At 47.8% G+C, this 16,799-nt stretch overlaps 1 protein-coding gene across 3 annotated transcripts in view; it reads right to left on the reverse strand.

The window, feature by feature from the left end:
• Positions 1-16,799, reverse strand: part of SLC71A1 (solute carrier family 71 member 1) — a 108,644-nt gene that overhangs the window by 10,152 nt on the left and 81,693 nt on the right. The window lies entirely within an intron of this gene.

Raw genomic sequence — 16,799 nt, forward strand, 5'->3', positions numbered from 1 at the left:
TCTCCACTCTTGCTCACCCTCTCTCTCTTCTATTCACCCTCTCATTTGCTCAAGGTCATCTGCCATCTGCTTGGAAATCAGCAAACATTACCACTCTGCATAAAAAGGTGCAAAAACAGATCCCTGCAACTACAGACCAATCAGCCTTCTCCCAATCATTAACAAGGTTGTCGAATCCATCGTCGCTTCAGACATTAAATCCTTCCTCTTCTCCAATGGCTTGATTTCCGATCATCAATTTGGTTTCAGACCAGGTCACTCTACCCTGGATATGTTGCTTCTGCTCTCCCATCAATGGATGGAGGTCCTCAATGCCTGACAGGAAATTAGAGCCGTATCCCTGGACATATCACGTGCTTTTGACATGGTCTGGCACCCTGCACTACTCACCAAACTCTCTTCCTATGGTTACCAAGGCCATCTCCACTCATGGCTCACAGACTTCCTCTCCTGTCGCAGTCAACGTGTGGCCCGAAATGGAGTTTTGATCCCCTCTTCCTGTCCAGGCTGGAGTTCCTCAAGGTAGCGTTGTGGGCCCTGTTCTGTTTCTGGTTTTCATCAATGATCTCTCCGACCCTGGAAAATCCTCTTTCTCTTTGCTGATGACTCCACCCTCTGCCGTACCATCTGTCATCCATCAGACCGGCAAGCAGCAGCTTCTTCGCTCTCTGCAGATCTGGGTAAAATCATAAACTGGTCCAACACATGGAACATGTCTTTCAATCTGGACAAATCTCACACTCTCAACAATCCTCTGGAAGAAGTCCTTTCTTTCAAGCTTCTGGGTCTCACTATCTGCCATGATCTTTCCTGGGAAATCCACATTTCAAACCTCGCCTCCAAAGCCAGTCGCCGACTGGGAATCCTCCGTCGTGCAAAGTCCTTCCTCGGCCCACCTGAGCTCCTGACCATATACAAAGCTTTCGTCCGCAGCCTGATGGAGTACTGCTCTCCCCTCTGGGCTGGTGTTCCTGCCTCTCACTTTTCTCAGCTTCACGCTGTGGAAAGCAGGGCATTTCGGATCATTGGCATCTCCCACGATGAGGTTGAGTCTTTGGGCCTCTCAGTCTCTCACCGCAGACAGGTCGTGTGCTTTCTGTCTTCTACCGTCTCCTCTCCAGTCTGCCCCCCCCTACTGTGTCTGTGATTTGTGCCCACCATATTTCCACAGGGTGCTCAAGGTCCACCAACAACCCCATTCCGGTAAAACTACCAAAATCACGAATTACTGCTCACCGTCACTCTTTCATTCCTCTTTTTTCCTGCCTTTGGAATAAACTCCCTCACTATTCAATCCCATTCTTCCCTCCAGGCCTTCAAAACAGCTGTTCACCATCACCTATCATCCCCTATCCAAATCCACGATCTTTTCTACCACCGTTAATCCACCCCAAAAACACACCTCCTTAAAATTCCCTGATTTCACATTCCTGAAAGTCCCTGTAATGTCCATCTTGTATACCCCATGTTCCCCACCCCCTCCCTCTCCCTTCCACAGATCTCATGTCTCTGTTCCCCAATGTTTTGTCCTTCCCTCTCCCACCCCTCATCTCATGCCCCCCTTGCTATGCATTGTGTGTTCGCTCTCATACGAGCCTCGACAAGGTGTACAAAAAAAAACAAATACCATTCATTCAATATATCTGGAATCCTCAAAAAAGCCAGCGTCTATATTTATAAGAGCGAGTCGTTGTTCCCCGTGTCCTGTGTCATGCTCTTTTTTTTGTTTGTACAGTTCCATACCCCTGGGCCAAATGGCACAAAATTTGCTGTACTACATGATTGTAACATATGGTAGGTCAACATCTCAATAAAAACTTGCATTTATTCATCAAATTGATGTTCAAACGAGAAATAACGGTGCTCTGGGCAATCGAGTGTCGTAAGTTAGATGCCCCGACCCTTCCATGTCACATTCAAAAGTGAATTATTTGTCAGGAATCTAACCACCTGCATTCAAGTCAGGTTTATATTTCGTATGCAGAGTCCTACGATTAATATGCAATTTGTCACTGGCTTTGACACCAATACAAGTATTGATTACGCACCCTCGGTATCAAAAAGCGACACATATCGAACAAACAGCTTCAAATGGAGCACCTCGCCGCCATTAGAGCATTAAAATTGCATCAGATGTGGCAATAAATGTGAATTGTTGCTCCCAGCTTGCCGGCTCGATGACATTTTACCTCCTCCTTCCCTGCCCCGTTTGGAATCCTGTGCAACTTGCTCTTACTGGTGGAAATTAATATACGATGGGTCCATAGTCACCGCAGTGTAAGTAGTCGTTGTACGATCCTGTACGACCTCAAATAAGGAAAAGAAGCCGTTTGAACTGGTCCATCGTTGTCGTGGTGCACTCCTGGGTTAATCTTCACTTCTCCCCTCCCGATCCACCCCCATCCACCTCGTATTCTTTCTCCCACCCCTTCCCTAAATTTAGGCTCAATATTCCAATTATTTTTGCTCTTCTGACATCTGCATAAAATTATGTTTTACAAGTCCACTCTACCAGTTCCATCTCGAGTGTTTGATCATGGTGCATAAACAATGAGACGGACAACAGCCTCTTGACACAGTGAGTAGCTTGATCATAAAATTGAGAAAAGGCTTCATTCACTTCACTTGTGTAAATGCAACCATATGGCTGCTAACTTCACAGGTTTATGTTGTCCTGTTTTTACAAATGCACAAGGACGTTAAAGATCCCATTACACGACACGAAGGAATGGACACTTGAGAGAGCATCACAGACTAATAAATTGGGTGGAGTTGCATTTCTTGCTTGGCCTTGTGTAATCCTGATGAAAATGGGAAAGCATGTTTGTCCTTGGCAAAGGCTATCGCCTTTGGTGTTCACGACTCGTGAAATATACCCCATAAACATGACCCAGATATCCGACAGGATGGTGCAGAGGTGGTGAGCTCATCTTAGCATTGAGCTTATCTAGTTTATTAATTATCAGCCCCCAAATTACTGTTTTGTACCTCAACAAAAACAGCCGACGATGTGCTTGCTGTTCAACAAGTGTGGGTAAACAGACGGCCACCACCTTTAATGGAGGGCACAGTCACCACTGCCTTTTGTTGGCAACGGTAAATCGTCTCCTCCACAGGACACTTTTATTTCCAAACAGTTTTTCAAGTGAAAGTAATATTTGACGGAATTTCATTTCCATTTCAAGTGTTGTTTGAATGCAACGTCGGCTTTATGTTTTTGTTCCTCGGTTGTTGTGTTTGTTGCTGGTTGCCAGGTATGCAACGCAGCGATTCATCATCTTTAATCGACTTTCCTCGGTGCGCGTTTGGTTTTCTTTGCAGGACGGGAAGATTTTTCAAATGTTGTCGCTTCATCGTCCTCAATGGAGACGTGAAGCCAGCTGTCACATTTGTATTTACATCACGGACATTTAAGATCCCACAGTATCGCTCAAGGCCCTGTCACACCTTGACATTTTAGCCGGAGTATGGCAACGTATCAAAATGTTTGTAAAACGCTGGCGTACGCTGAACTATTGATGTTTTTTTTAATTTGTGGGCGTATAATAACATGTTGGACGTATGCATAACGTATTAGTAACGTACACAGAACGTTTCAATCACATATAGATAACTTATACCAATGAATGCTGAGCGTGTTGTCAACGTTCACAACCTATGCCCAACGATAGTCTAACTTATGCATAGCGCGCGGCAGCGTTTTGCCGACGATCACATGGCATAGCCTATTAATAGGCTGCGGCTCTACGATTCAAATCATAACCGCACTGGACATCGAAGTGTGAAGCCGCTGTCACACCTTGACGTTTTAGCCAGCGTTTATCCGACGTATGAAAAAATTTGCCGAACCAAGCTGGCAGACATCGAATACGTTATGGGTAAGTTTTGTATACGTTAAGAGCACGCTGGCATACGTCGTAGTTTTCTGGCATACGTCGTCATACGCCGTGAAATTTTCAGCATGTTGAAAATTTCACAACATACTCGACGTATGACACACGTTCCGCATAACGCTGGCCATAAGTTGTAGGCACGCTACGCGATCGTTGACACACGTTACTTGTCCGTTACTCATAAGTCGAAACACGTCGACGTAATGGTTAGCGTCAATGTTCCAGACTCCGTTTATTTATTTATTTATTTTTCTTCGGTATGACGGTGATGTTGACACTTCCATTTCTAGTGTGGTTATGATTTAAATCGTTGAGCGGCAGCCTATTAATTATATTATATTATAACCGCACAAGAAATCGAAGTGTCAACATCACAGTCATACCGAAGAAAAAAAAAAAAACAGGGAGTCTGGAACATTGACGCTAACCATTACCTTGATGAGTTTCGACTTATGAGTAACCTACAAGTAACGTGTGGTCGACGTGTGTCAACGATCGCGTAACGTGCCTACAACATGTTACTCATAGGTTATAAATAAGTTTCGGGTACGCAAAACATTACCTCGACGTGTTTTGACTGATGAGTAACTTACAAGTAACGTGTGTCGACGTGTGTCAATGATCACGTAACGTGCCTACAACTTATGGCCAGCATTATGCGGAATGTGTGAGTCATACGCTGGCATATGTCGAAAAATTTCAAGCACGGAAAATTTGTCTAACACCTCAAAGTACTACGACGTAAGACAGCGTACAAAGACGTATTCCAGCATGCTCTTAACGTATGCAAACTTACCCATAACGTATTCGACGTGTGCCAGCGTTTTAGCAAAATTTTGCATACGTCAGGCATACGCTGGCTAAATCGTCAAGGTGTGACAGGGCCTTCAAAAGAGTCGACCACTGTGTGCCACTGGTACCCTTTCCAAATTCCCTACCTGTACGTGTCAAAGTATGTGGATGTTAAGTGAGATAAAGTTTATGGCAAGAATGGATTAGTACTGTCAGCTGAAGCTGTTGTTACAAGATGTTGAAAGAAATAAGATTTTGCACAACTGTAGATTTTGTGCCGTTTCAAGCAGTTTTGAAGTAAAAGACAATGCGTGTACACGTACACATGCAAACACACTTTCTTCCAAGATTTAAGTGCTGACGAGTTAGAAACAGTCATGTCATACATGGTGAAAGTTGTCAATTTGTTAAATTTGAGCATCAGTGGCAATTGTTTGTTTGTTTTAATACAAGGTTTAAGGCTCGGAATGGAGCTGACACACAAACACACGCGTGCCCTCAAGCACGCACGCACACACGCACACACACAACACAGCCACTGAGCTTGGGGGAAGTGCCATCACTTTCCGGGGTACCCTGGGTACCATCGACGTCACAACAATGGAGCTGCTTTTCTCACGACGCTCAGCGGGGCATTTCCTCAGGAGGAATTCCTCCTCCCCATGGATGCCAACTTCTGGGGATTGTCTGTGCTCTATCCTTTTAAACACTGAATGTCAAGCAAGGAAGCAGCACGTGCCATTTCAAAAAGTCTTTGGTACGACTCAGCCAGGGTTGAGCCCAGGGTTTCAAAAAGTCAGAAAGTATTCACACTCCTCGACTTTTGTCACATTTTGTTGTTACAGGCTGAATTTAAAATGGATTGTATTAAATTTGTTATCACCAATCGACACAAAATATCCAACAATGACAAAGTGAAAATGTGTTTTTAGAAGTTTTTACAAATTTATTGAAAATGAAAAGCTGAAATATCTAATTACCTCCGACACCAAAGGTGAAGGGGGTTATGTCTCTCTGTCTGTCTGTCTGTCTGTCTGTCTGTCTCTCTCTCAGCTTGGTTAAGTATCGTCCAAGGATTATGCCATTAGATTTTGGACTTGGTCCCCCCAAAAAAAATTGTTAAAGAAAAATGTTTTTTTTTGCATTTCTACATGTTTTAAGTGATTTCCAACCTCCCCCCCCCAAAAATTGTTACCCCCCCCAAAAAAAATTGTTAGAGAAAATTTTTTTTTTTTTGCATTTGTACATGTTGTGATTTCCAACCCCCCCCCCTGCCAAAAAAAAAATTTAGAGAAAATTTTTTTTTTTGCATTCCTACATGTTTTAAGTGATTTCCAACCCCCCCCCCAAAAAAAAATTTAGAGGGAAAAAATATTTTTGCAACTTTTTTTTCAACAAAATTTCGATTTCTTTTTTTTTGCCTTTCTACATGTTTTAAGTGATTTCCAACCCCCCCCCCAAAAAAAAAATGGAGAAAAGAACTATAACTCTGTCAGCACGTGACCATATTTAATGAATAAGATATAAGGTTCACTTGAGTGACCCAGCAGTATTGGCGGCGGAGGTTTTGCACTCCCCCTCTAGTTTACATAAGTATTCAACCCCCTGAGTCAATACTTCGTCGAAGAGCCTTTGGCAGCAATTACAGCTTTGAATCTTCTTGGGTATGCCTGTATCAGCTATGCACATCTGGATTTGGGCATTTTCTCCGGTTCTTCCTTCCAGGTTTGTTCAAGCTCCGTTAAGTTGGATGGGGAGCGTCGGTAAACAGTAACCTTCAAGTCTCTAAACATATTCTCAATGGGATTCAAGTCTTGCCTTTTAAGCCGTAATCTATCCCATTGAAAGCGTTCATCACGTGCCACTTGCAAACGAAAATATCATTTATGTGGAGCATTAAATTGGTCATTCTCAACTCAAAACACAACTTCCATAAGAAACGATCCCATCTCGGGAACTTTTCCACAAGCCTTATTTCTGGATTTGTTTGAATTTGGCACGTGTGGCGAGCACGCACTACATTCGGAGTGATGCGGTCACCACATCACACATAATTGTCACATCACTCTCAGCCAATCAGCATCGCGGATCGCCATTCAGGTGTGCAGTTACGGTTTTGCTTTCGATAGCATCATTACCCTTGCCAAAGGAGAAGTTATTGCATTTGGGTGTCTGTCTGTTTGTTTAGACGCACAGAACGTTCATGTTTTTCTCCGTAACCGCTCGTCGGATTGAGACAAAATTTTCACCATTGATGCGACGACTCGTGTAGGATGGTTTAATAATAATTATGACGTCATTGGTCATGAGGTGTGGCAGCCATATTGGAAAACGGAAAAACTTTGGACCTCTGTATCTGAAACCGCACCAAGGAAAAAATTGAAACTTGGCACATAGCAAGTAATCCTCACGGGGAACGAGTGTAATTTTTTATGACATCATAGGTGACTTTGGAAAAAAATTAATTTAAAAAAAACTTCCAAGGGTGCTTGAATATGCATAAATGATGTGTGTCTTCATGCTTAATACCTCAAATGTAGCATTTCTCATATCAATGTCATCTTATAATCAAGATATCCTGATGTAGGATCGATATCTATAAACAAGTGTGAACATTCCACTTCATTATTTTTAATCAGTCCAGCTGTTAGAGGTTTTGTGAATCTACAGTTACATGGTTTATAATGAAACTATCAAACCTGATTTTAAAAAATAAAAATAAAAATCATATTTATATAAATACATACTGTATATTTTTTTATTTCACTAAGTTACAGAATCACAACATGTTTGTGAAGTTCAAGCACCTTGTGGTTTGCAAATTTATATCAGTAAGTTTTACAATTTGGGTCAACTAATAGTCAAAACTTTCCTTTTGTAAGAATGAGAATATTATTTATCACAAGATGACAAACCAATGTGAAGAGGTTGAATATTGACAAGACACTTACTGCACTCAAACAAAGAAACAGGGAAGCACAATAGGCTTCAGCATCCTATAACCTCCCGCAATGCAAGAGGAAACTTAAATTTCTTCTTATTTCTTCTCTCTCCAGCTTACCTTGTGTAGCCCCCACCAAGAGTGGCCTTTGGCCTTGTGAAGGGGGTGCTCCTTAAAAATTAAAATCTACTATAAATGGATGGTGTGTGTGTGTGTGTGTGTGTGTGTGTGTGTGACGTTTTTTGTGGAGTTCTACTAGAGCTTTCTGATATGGAATGTGAAACACCAAAATGATCATCATGATCTCCTGAGTTGATTTGGCCAATTGACCATAAAAAAACCAGAAGAATTCCCATGTTTTAAATGCATGCCGTGTTACGGTGTATAGAGCAGCTTAATAGGTCTTTCCATGGCACGGCATTCTAATTAAAAAAATAAATACCAAAGAGAATAACAACATTTTAACAAAGTATATATTAATTAATATGAATAATATTAACAACAAGAATAATTGTCGTGTCATTTGGCAATAATAATAACGAACGTATAATCCCCTCTCACCCTCCCGCTGAAGCCCAAGTAAATCTGAGCTTAGTGAAAGACAAGCAATTGCTCAAGCATTCCAGTAGGCGAATATGCTACAAGTCCTGGCGGCTGTGAGCGGACTTGGACCGACACCAGGAGGTCGACAGCACCACGGTGTCTCCTGCCCCTGACGAGCACAACGCCAGCTCGTCCGACGCCAATCCAGGGACTGTTGCATCTACACCACGGGCCAGCCTGACCACCAGGACCAGCTACGTTTTGTGTGTGTGTGTGTGTGTGTGTGTGTGTGTGTGTGTGTGTGTGTGTGTGTGTGTGTGTGTGTGTGTGTGTGTGTGTGTGTGTGTGTGTGTACCTGGCACCTTAGAGGGTTTGAGATTTGTATATCCATTAGAATTGTTTGTGTTTTCCCCACGCCCGAACCCACACCACCATCCCGTCGAATCGCCCCGGATCCCTCCTCTTGCCGAGTCTTATTATTTCTGGTTAGAGAAATAAACGTTATTAACTCAGTGAAAAGCGACTCGTGCCACCTTCCTCGTCCCGTTTGCGGTAGAGCGATTAGAACCGCCATCTTTGGGTTGTAAAGGATAAACCGCCTCCATCGTTTCGGCTCATTCTACGTTAGCGGGACTGTTCAAGTCCCGTGGACGTCACAATATTTAAAAGTTCATGATAGACGCTCTCAAAAGGCACCCTTAATGCAAGGATGTGTACATGTGCTCAGTATTTAAGGAGATCCTGATCTTGTATATAAAGGAGCCGAGTCCTAATATAAAGGTTTTGTCTTCACGAGAAGAAGAACAAGAAGAAGAAGAAGAAGAACAACAACAACAATGCCGAGCTCTCTATGAGCAGCGTTCGCTACGTGACACGCTGCTAAAAAGCAGAAAGATGAATGCTACCCAACGGTGGAAGCTGGTGGCAAGTTATCTGTCTCGGACTGTTTGATATTTTCAGAAAATGGCAGACATGGATAACTGCCAACCAATGTCTGATGAGAAGCTTACCCTATAACTATGATTAGTGTTTGATACGTATGATGTTTACAGCATGTTGATGACAATGAAAATCTGGGTTAACCCATTTGACATGTCAGAATACACACACACACACACACACACACACACACACACACACACACACACACACACACACACACACACACACACACACACACACACACACACACACACACACACACACACACACACACGAACCGTGCTTCCCCATTGTCTCGGGTCACTCAACTGTATTTTTTTTTCTATTTATTTATATTTTCATTTATCGATGTTGTCTAACGATTGTGTGCTTTTTTCCCGGTGTACCCAATTCGATGTCCATTGGCATGCAAAATTTAAGCTTTCTATGTCACCCGGAAGATACCGATCTTTAATATCAGTCAGTGAGAGTCAGTGGTTTGGGAGAGCTAATATATATATATATATATATATATATATATATATATATATATATATATATATATATATATATATATATATATATATATATATATATATATATATATATATATATATATATATATATATTTATTTATTGTTATGGTTTTGGAAAACTTACCCCAGGGGAGAGCATACATGGAGGTGATCCGAGGATCAGTTATTTCATTAGTCGTTGTACAGATAGTCCTTGGTCCCTTGTCAAAGGGCTGTTTTTCCGGTGGCATGTGTTGGCTTGGCTGTATTTTTCCAGTGTAATGTCTCCCTCCTCCCTCTCTGTTACTTTCAGTCTTTCCTCCTTCACACCATCATTCTATTCAATCCATATGTCACTTTCAATCATCCCTCCGTTAACGCCATAGGCCCATTTCAACGGTCCACCAATAATCTCCCCTCCATCAAACATCCTTTCAACAGTCCCCTCTTCACCCCATCGGTCTTACCTTCAATCCCACAGCTGTTCGGCCATGCGGAATTCCTTTCCACGTTTCCTCCATCCACACATTGCTTAATATCCCATCAGGTGCTCTCACATGCATGTGCATGACACTTGGTGCTCATCGTGGCCTGTGAGGTGTGGCGCTTCTCGCAGGCATGGTACAGTGCAGACCAGTGCAAGTGGGTGTTTTGCGTGAACGGGTATTAGTCTGGCAGCCAAATGGGATTTTAGGGGTATACCTGGAAGTAGAGTATATACAATGTTTTTTGATTGATTTGGGTCACCGCGACCATAAATATTGTTGTGGTTACCAAATTCGCAAACCACCATTCAGGTCCCTTAGGTGAGGTATCTCGGCAAGTATATGTGTAGTTAGGCCCAAACCCGTTGTCTAGTGGGAATACATGTCATTTATGCGTGCTGCGACTCTTCAGGATAGCCGTTTTTCTTTTACTATCTTTAATTTGGACCAACCGCCATGATTACCACCACAATCACAACATCAACCACCAACCACAACGCCGCTTCACCACAACCGCCACGACCTTCACGTCACACCTCGCAACCGTAGCATCGCCACCGTTCTTGCCCCGCTGTGGGTACCGGTGTTGGACTCGTGCAGGGCGCGCGTCGAACAGCGTGTACAAAATCACGGATTTTGTGCTTCAAAAACGGATCAAAAACGACACACGCCCACTTTTTGCCGTCCAATCGGTGAGCGAGGGGCGATTTGGCCCCGCCTCCAGGACGATCGATATATGCAAATTTGTGGATCAAAAAGCCTTCACGCCCACTTTTTCTCGGGCCAATGGGGAGCGAGGTGAAAGGTCAAAGGGAGGGGGTCAAAGGCGAAGCTACGGGGGGATAAAAGGACCGTGTTCGTCAGTCAGAAGAGGAGAGTCCAAAGAAGAGTCCAGAGTGGAGTCGGTCGGAGAGTCCAGGGTCGGAGAGAAAGAGAGTCGAGAGTCGGAGAGTCCAGAGGTGGAGAGTCGGGGAGTCGAGAGGCGGAGAAGAGCAGAGTCAGGAGAGTCGAGAGTCGGAGAGTCCAGAGGCGGAGAGTAGGAGAGTCGGAAGCAGAGGGTCAAGACTTCGCGGGCGGTGGAGCTGCTCGTCGTGTGCGGGACGGAGGGGACGGAGCTGTGGAAAGGCGGCGACACCAGACGAGGGGGTGCTCGCGTCGTGCAGGAAGCTGCACCCGAGGGAGGCCGACAGCGCGACCTGGCCGAGGTGGAGACGCACACCAGGGATAATAAAGATCCTCTATACCCCGAGCATCAGCAACCCCCTCCTGTTTCCCCCCGCGCTGAGATAGTGCGACCAAGGGGGCCCCTTTCCCACCCCCTACCAGACACTGCCCGCGAGGCCCGCGGCGTTGGGGCGCCATCGCCGCTCCGCGTCTCATCACCAGACGGGTAGGCGCGACCCGGTCTCGGCCTCAGGCCCGCCTCATTCTTGGGGGTATTCTTTTCCTTGGTTTTGGGTATGTGTTGTCGGCGCCGTCTGTGAAGTAGAATTGTACAAGTGTTGCCGTGTGCTCGGTAGTCGGTATTAGCTCTGCATTGTGTTTTCACTTTTACATTTGCTTTTTGTGTAAATTGCATTGTGTTTTTTCTATGTGCTTTTGGTGGAATTGAATTTGTGTGCTTCCCGTGTGCCGCGAATAAATGTGCTTTATTGTTGAACTGTTTCCCGCTTCGCTTCGTCATTTCTCCCATTGAATCCTCATCTTGCTTCACGTAAAGGGTTGGTAGTGGGCTGAATACGCCCGATAATTAATCGAACCGTCGAGGTCGACGATAACACCGCTCGGTTATTCTGATAGTACGGAACGGGTCCCTTAAGTGGCCCGTGTCCGAAGTCGACCTGCGGCGAGGTGCGATCGCCCGGTCTACCCTCCGCGTGGGTACTTAGGTAGGTCGAATTTGGCGAGCAACCCTATCCCACGCGGGGGCTGATTGGCTCGATCGCGGTGAGACCGAAAGGTCCACCCGTGACTGGTTCCCGGCGTTAGTCCGAGAGGGTCACGACTGGATTGTCCGTCCGGTGGGCGACGTGCCGCGATTCGAGTTACGTGGCCGTCGCACGCCGGCGGGCGCGAATCCGCAACACTGGTGTCAGGTCGTGCGATATAAACTCATCGCCCTCCTCGCGGCACTGGTATCGGAGAACAGGAAAACGGGCTCTCCTGTCTCCGGCTAAATTCACGGGAATCGGTCCAGGGGTGAGAGAAGCGACCCCCGATTCCCTCCAAATTACGAGCGAGCAAATTAACCCTTCACGAGAAGCAAGATGGCGTCTCAAGGCGAGCGGGAGCTGGGGGTATTAGAAATGGATGTAGAATGTGTAGGATCCATGGTCCAGGATGGAATCCCCGAGCAGGAAATGTTGATTGTGCAGGAACACGGACTCGCCCAACTGAACCCAGGGCCCGAGGTGGGTGCGGCAGCGGCCGCGGTGTATGACACCTTCCCCCCTCTCCACCAAGACCCTTCCCCAACCCCTGCCGAAACGGCTCACTTGAGTGCATCCGACATGGCCCAGCTATTCACCATGCTGGCACAAATGAAAGCGGAAATAATAAACGGAATAAAAAGCATGAACGAAAAGATGGATGCGAATACACAGCAAATGAAGGAAGAAATGAAAAAGCTGCGGGTTGAGACGCAGAACATGGGCCGATGCCTGCAGGCGGGCATGAAGGCCGTGACAACGGAAATAATAGTGGAGACAAGGGAGGTAAAGGGTGAAGAGTTGGCAGTGACGGTAGCCGGGAAGGGAACGATAGAGGAGAGACTACACGATGAAGACGGGGTAAGTGACGTGCACACACACACGGAGGGAGTGGAGGATAATGGGGGTGAGCTCGCGGAGCGTGTGGGGACCCGGTGCGAGCAGCTGGATGGCCTCCTCCAGGAACGAGGGGAGGGAGTCTGCCCCCTTGAGGTGAGTCACGACCAGGTGAGTTCGGTCGTGCTTTGCGAGGTTGAGGGGACGAGTGCTGTGGACGGGTGCACGGAGAGCTTGGGGGGTATGGAGGCCCCGGAGACCCTTGTGGGGACACGAATCCCCAGTGTGGTTGTCCCTGTGTGTGTGGTGCAAGGTGTGAGTGCGTCCCCGTGTGTGGAAGCGACCCCGTGTGTGAGTGGTGTGGTGGCGATGGTGCCGGAGTATGTGCTTCCCAGCACGCCGTGTGTGGATGAGGCACGGAGTGTGGATGAGGCACTGCGGTTGAGTGCCCCCGCGTGTGTGGATGAGGCACGGAGTGCGAGTGAGGCACCGCGGGTGAGTGCCCCCGCACGCGTGAGTGGACGGCCGTGTGCAAGGTCGCTGTGTGCAAGGGAGACCGTGTGTGTGAGAGAGCGGTATGTAAGGGAGATGTCGGTTGGCATGCGGGAGCACGCAGCCGCGTCTCCCCGTGTGAATGTGATGGAGTGGACTGTGTGCGTCGTAACACGCAGGTGTGCGTGGGTTGAATGGAGACGGAGACGGCGACAGAGGAGAGAAAGCCGAGTAGCGGCTGTAGCTATTTCGGGGACCGTGCCGGGTTCACCCAGCAGTGAGCACGCGGTTCGTGCTGTGCAACGCACGAGACCACCACGTGCTCGCTTGCGAGAGTGAAGTCCCGGTCCGGAAACGCCAGCGGTGGATTTGCCGATCCCGCGGACGGACAAAGTTTATGCAGGTAAATGGATTTGGACCGGACGGGTTCTCCACGCGATCGTGTGTGTTAAGCTCCAACGGGCAAAGCACATGTGTTCGCGTGGGGAACCCCTCGAGACGTGGGGCTTGTGGTTTTTTTTGCGCACGGTGACGTCATGGCTGCACGTGTGGTTGGAATCCGGCAGGAGGGGTATCTCTGCCGGATGGTACCGTCCAAGGAGGGACGAGGTACACGTGCAGCTGCATGACGTCACGGGCAGGTGCAAAGTGCGCGAGCTCTGAGTTGCCGCGCAGGTGCTGCGCATGAAAAAAAAAAAAAAAAAAAAAAGGGCAAGCCTCACTTTCGGGTGCACAGGATTCCTGGGCGAGGGGTGGAAGACCCCCTTACCCTGGGCACAGGATGGAAACTAGTTAGGGGGAAGGGTTAGCTTAGTTAGACCGACTTCATGGGGCAGGGGTAAGTCCTCATGGAGTCCGTGGAATGGATTAGTTAGAGGGATTGTAGCCAGATTTAGGATGGGAAAATGGGAAATGATTTTTGATGATTTGGAGACAGTGACAGACAGTAAATGTGTGGTGGGGACGTAGCTTAGCTACGTAGGTTAAAAGGAACGTGCTATAGTTTAAGGGACGACGTGGGAGCACGAGTTAGTTAGGGGATGTAGTTAGAAGGATGGCAGAGTTCAGCGGTGTGTGTGTGTTGAAGAGTTGGTGAGTGAAGTGGAAGCATGTGCTTGGTGAGTGAGTGAGGCCAGCGGGTCTGTGTGTATGGGGTGAATGGGGAATGCATGGTGCGATGAGTGATTGGGGGGAGGAGTGACTCCCGCCCAAGGGACCCCGGGGTCAGAGTAAAGTGAGTTAGCTGGGTTAGTCAAATTGAAAAATGGAGGTCGTTTTGCTGTTGGTGGGAATGTAGGCTCGGAACCCATTTGGAGGGGTGCAGGAGCCCTGTTGACGGGTTGGGAGCGTGGCTGCGAAAGGTGAGTCTCGCTGAGTGGGTACCCCGGGCACCAGGCTAGTCGGCCGCGGTAGGCCAAAGCCCATGGGGGGCCGGGATAGAGTAGTGGGCACGGGTGCGCCTGCTTGGTGCGGGGGCCCGGGGCGCCATTAGCCGCGTGGGCAGTGTTGTGGGCACGGGTGACCCTCGGAAAGGGGCCCGGGAGGCCGGCCTGCCACGTGTGCGTTTCAGGGGAGGTGCCATGGGGGGCACTCCCCGGTGTTAGGGAGCTGGTAGGCTCGGAGGCAGTGTAGTGCCCGGGGGTGCCATAGCGGGAGATTCGGCAGAGGGTCGTGCCTGCCAAAGGGAGCCACGTGTCCCAGCCAGGAGACCGTGTGAGGGCACGGAGAGAAAATTGGGGGGCGAGGCCCAAAATTGTGAGGACACCAACACAGGCGACGGGAATCTGGGTTTATAGAACCAATAGTTTAAGCGAGAAGCGCTTGTTGAAAGCCCCGGGGTAGTTTAACTGTTAAATGGATAGGGTAGATTAGGAGATGTACCCCTCCGCACCATCCATCCCTCGCTGTCGTTGTGGGCCGCTGGACCCACTTTGGGTTAGATCGCCGAACTCTGGGGAGGCCATTCTGAGGCTTGAGTTGGGCCTCGGCACAGGATGTTAGCTCTCCCTTATTCCCCTCCGGGAAGGGAACGTAGGGTTTGGGAGTAGGCTAGGTGACAGGATAGGTTAGCCGAACAAGGACGATAAAGGGGGTTAGGGGACGATTTATAGTGGGGGAGTAAAAATAAAAACAACAAAAAATAAGTGGGGGCTAAATTGGTTTTTCACAAATTAAGGGAGTGGGTATGTACAGCGACAGGCAAAGGCGATAGGTTGGGAGGGAGACAGGTAGGTAGGTCCGAGCCCGCCGTCCAAGTGGCCAGCACCACCGCACTCCCTCCACCAACCTCCACTGAACGGCAAAAGCTGGCCAACTTCATCGGCTGGCCGTGTTTTGCTTCAAGGCGGAGGCCGGCCAACTTCATCGGCAGCTGTTGTTTTGCTGCAAGGCCTGTGCCATCGGCTGGCCGTGTTTTGCTTCAAGGCCTGTGCCGGCCACGTCGTCTGCAGCTGCTGTACTTCAAGGCCTGTGCCGGCCAGTTCATCTGCCGGCTGTGTTTGCCTGCAACGGTCTTCTTCTGCGGGCTGTGTTTGCCTGCAGCGGCCTTCTTCTGCGGGCTGTGTTTGCCTGCTGCCTTTGCCATGCCATGCCCACTGCCCCTGTTCACCAGCCCCGTTCAATTTTTGCTTTGCCCCACCCCCCTGTTCATTGCCATGTGCGCCAGGATCAAGGCAACAGTTTGCAAGCTGCAAGAACTGCCCTGTTGGCAGCTACAACACGGGCCTGCAGTGGCGGCCCGTGCACCGTGTTTGTGTTCATGCATCCATTCGTTGTGCTCATTGCGTGTGCCACTTGAGCTGGCACGGAGACTGCGTTGTGCAGCCCATGCACCGTTGTGGTTCACTGCGTTCAGTTCAAAAGGGAAGGCCTTGGACTGCGTGTGAGCAGCCAGCCACGTTCCCTGTCACCTGCATTGTTTGAGCCAGAGACTGCATGCGGGCAGCCTGGCTCCCTGCTAACTGCTTTCTTTTTGCAGAGTTCAATGATCCTGGGCCAGGGTTTAGTGTAAAATTTGTAAGTTAAGGTTAAGATGTACTGTACATATGAGTGCGCCCCCCGGCATGTCTGTCTAGCGCCGGCAATTTTATTTAAGTCGTCCGTGTGAGTGAGTTTGTTTAGATAGTTACGCAGCCCTCAGGTTATTTATTTTGGGGACACGAATACCATGAATGTCGCACTCAGGGATCCGTAGGTAAAATGTACTCGGGGAAAACTACACATGATGGCACACGAAAATTTGACGACTCGGGACGAGTCTGTAAAAAGGGGAGGGTAGTGTTGTGGTTACCAAATTCGCAAACCACCATTCAGGTCCCTTTGGTGAGGTATCTCGGCAAGTATATGTGTAGTTAGGCCCAAACCCGTTGTCTAGTGGGAATACATGTCATTTATGCATGCTGCGACTCTTCAGGATAGCCGTTTTTCTTTCACTATCTTTAATTTGGACCAAC

Source organism: Eptatretus burgeri, chromosome 2 (genome assembly GCF_056783735.1).
Source record: "Eptatretus burgeri isolate ZD-2024b chromosome 2, Ebu_testis_v1, whole genome shotgun sequence".
In the NCBI taxonomy this organism is placed as follows: domain Eukaryota; kingdom Metazoa; phylum Chordata; class Myxini; order Myxiniformes; family Myxinidae; genus Eptatretus; species Eptatretus burgeri.